Below are 3,577 nucleotides of genomic sequence, written 5' to 3'. Positions count from 1 at the left end.
TGCGGGGGGCGCGGGGGTCCCGGCGGGGCCGGGCCGGGCCGGGCCCGCTCCCTCCTCCCTCCCTCAGGCGGCGGCGCGGCGCTGGTGCGAGGCCATCGCTCATTTGCATTCCTGCGCGCGTCACGTGGGGCAGCCCGCCCAATCACCGCCCCGCCCGCCCCGCGCGCCTCGCCCACCGCGCCGCGCGCCCGCCGCTCGCGCTCGCTATGGCAACCCCGGGGGGCGGTCGGTGAGCGGGGTCGCCATGGCAACAGGAGAGGAGGGGGAGCGGATGGGCCCGAGGSCCGGGGCCGGGACCGGCTGGGGGGAAACGGGGGGCGGCGAGGATCCGGCCCTCGGTGATCCCWGGGGTCACCTGAGGCTGGCCAGGGTCGGGCCCTGCGGGATGCTGCAGCCTCGAGATGGTGACACCGGTCCCTGACGCCGCCGGGGTCACCCGGGGTCACCCTGGGGTTGCTGAGCGTCTCTACCGGGGGGAGGCAGCGGTACAGAGGTGGTGGTGTCTGTCCCTGGTACCGTGCGGGGTCACCGCGGGGGATGCTGAGGGCCGGTATCACGGGATGCCGCAGAGGGGGGATGGTGACGTGGGTCCCCGCTATTGCTTGGGATCTTTCGGTGTCTCCCGGGGCTGCCCGGGATCGGTACCGGCGGGAAGCTGGGAAGGAAGGAGGGATGATGGCACCGGCCCCCGCCGCTAGCCAGGGTGGCCTGGGGGATGTTGAGGGCAGATACCGGGCGGATGACTTGGCGGGGGGATGGCGACACCGGTTCTCGGTGTTTGCCAAGGTCACTCCGGGGGTACGCACGGCTGGTACCGGCAGAAGGAGGTACGGGTGGTAGCACCACCCCCGGTGCCATCGGGGCTCGCCTGGGGATGTTCCCTGAGATGCTCAGGGTCGGTACCGGTGGGATGCTGCAGCRGGGAGGAGGTGGAACCGATCCCCGGTGTTTCCTGGGATCACCCGGGGTCACCGCCAGTGTGTTCAGCGCCGGTATCGGCGGGATGCTGCGGTACAGGAGTGATGTGCCGCATCCCACCGCTCCTCGGTGTTTCTTATGTCACTCTGGGCAATGCTAACTGTCGGTACCGGTGGGATGCTGTGGCAGGGGTGAGTGGCACTGGTCCCGGTGCTCCCGGGGGTCATAATGGGGCTTGTGACTCACCCGTGGGCCACTCTTGGCCACCAGTGCCCTTCCGACTCGGGGGTCTGTCCCTCCTGAGGACACTTGGGGTGCCCTGGGTGTGCAAGGACGGGAGCTGCTCCCTGCACTGGGGACGCTGGGAGAGCTATGGGGAGTCCTGGGGGGACTGGGGGGATGTGGAGGGACACTGAGCAGTCGGGGGGTGCTCTAAGGCCTGTGGGGGGGGCTGTGAGGGCACGGGAGGGGATGTGAGGGCTCAGGGGAGGAATTGGCAAGGCCATAGAGGGCACTGTGGTGCTGTARTGGCTGAGGGGAGACCCGAGGGAAGCCTACTGGGAGCACTGGGGGAGATCGGGGGGGCAGTGAGGGGCTCTGGGTGCACTGGTGGGATGTGGGGGCACTGGGGGGCTATGAGGGTACTGGAGGGATATGGGTTTACTGGGTCTTATGAGTGTAGTGGGGCCTGTGGGGATACTGGGGGAGCTATGGGGGCACTGTGTGGAATTGTGGGGCCACTGGGGGCTTATTAGGGCACTCGGAAGCTGGGGGGCGGTAACTGGGGGATTCTGGGGGGACTGTTGGGATTCGGGAGGAACTATGGGAGCACTGGGGAGCTATGGGGACATTGGGGGCCTATGGGGGCACCGGGGACTATAGGAGAGCTGTGGGGGCACTGAGGGGCTGTGGGGATACTGGGGAGGCTGTGGGTTAAGGGGGCCTAAGGGGGGCACTGGAGATTCTGGGGGCTCTGGGAGCACATCCTGAAGCGGCCACGAGGAGCCACTGCCGCCCCACGCCGAGGCTGGGCCGGGCCCGAGCGCTGATCCCGCTGATCCTACTAACCCTGTTTTCCCTCTTTACCCCGCTTTCTCTGTTTCAACCCGGTTTTCATTCCCTCCCCCCCCCTCGGATTTCCCTCCTTTCCCCCTTTTTCCCCATTTACCCTTTTTTTCCCTCTATTTCACGATGGGTTTTTTTTTTTTTTCTGGTCCTCCCGGTTCTCCTGTTTCTCCCTGATTTCCCCTCCTTTCACCTCCTTTCCCCCTGTTTTTCCTGTTTCTCCTGTTTTTCCTTCCTATCATTCCCTTTTCCTCGTTTCCCTTGCTTTGTCTGTTTCCCCTGCTTTCTTCCTCACTTCCACCCTCTTTTTCTTTTTTTCCCCCCCTCTTTTCCCCCATTTTATCCCTCTTCCTCCTCTTTATCCCCTTTCCCCTTCTTTTTTCAGTTTCCCCTATTTTTCTCCTATTTTTCCCTTCTTCCTCTCCCTTTTCCTTCCTTTATCCTCTCTACCCCACATTTATTTCCAGTTGTCCCCTGTCTTCCCCCTATCCTCTGCTTTTCCCCTGTTTCCCACTAGGTTTTCCCCCTTTTTCCTCCTTTCCCCTTTTTTCCTCTCTCCCTCAACAGTTTTATTCCCTTCCCCCCTCCCTTTATCCCCCACTTTCCCCCCTTTTCCCTCATTCTCCCACTATTTCCCCTCTTTTTACCTGTTTTTCCCCTTTCCCCCCCTGTGTTTTCTCTTTTTGCCCTCACTCCCTTTTTTTTTTTTTTTTTTTTTTTCCCTTTTCTGCCTTCCGACCTCGTGGGGTCTCAGATTCCCCGATCCCACCCCACCAACCACCTCAGACCAGCGCATGGCCCAAATCCTGCCCTTTCCAACCCAAAAATGCCCCGTCCGGTGACAATGTCACCGTTGGGACCGAGATAGGAACCACGGCGGGGGCTACGGAAAATCGGCATTCCTCATCCCGGAGCTGAAACTTCATTTTGGGATTGGATGGACCCCGTGTCCCTCATCCCACCCCTCATCCCGGACCCCTGTCCACATGGAAATCCCGAAATTCCAGAGCCGGCGAGCACCGGGAGTGCCGATGCTCCGCGCGTATCCCGCCGGCACCGCTCCGCGATGATGCCGGTGGGATGCAATTCCGGATCGCTCCGGGGAACCGGGCAGGAAAAGCTTTTCATCCCAAATTCATATTGTTCCCACCCAGCAGGGCGACCATTCAGCCTCCCACCAGGCACAGGGTTGGGTTTCCAGCCGGAAATTTCCCTCCGAAGGTACAAAAAGTCATATTTGGCCCCCAAAAATAAACGGGGGTGGGGGGTGGGGGGGAGAAAAAAATTCCTCGTCCTCCTTCCCGCGCGTTGGAACTCTCCAAATATTTGTGTGGATCCAAAGGGGTCCCAAGGGAACAAAGCACGGACATGGCGCGGCCCCCCCGAACAATGGGGCCGGATATTTTCTGATGTGAGTGGAGCCGAGGCCGGAGCCGAATCATATCCGGCCTGCCCGGGACCCCACCGCACCAATCTCAGTTTTTTAGGGAAAAAGAAATTTTTATTTTTTTAAGTATGGTATTGTTTAAAGGAAAAAAAATAGTATTTTCTCTAAAAAAAAAAAAATTTGGTTGGGTTTTTTTCTTAAATTTTG

The sequence above is a fragment of the Malurus melanocephalus genome, unplaced genomic scaffold, assembly GCF_030028575.1.
Source record: "Malurus melanocephalus ecotype Western Australia unplaced genomic scaffold, MMel_1.1 scaffold_440, whole genome shotgun sequence".
In the NCBI taxonomy this organism is placed as follows: Eukaryota; Metazoa; Chordata; class Aves; order Passeriformes; family Maluridae; genus Malurus; species Malurus melanocephalus.
This window is presented reverse-complemented; position numbering follows the sequence as displayed.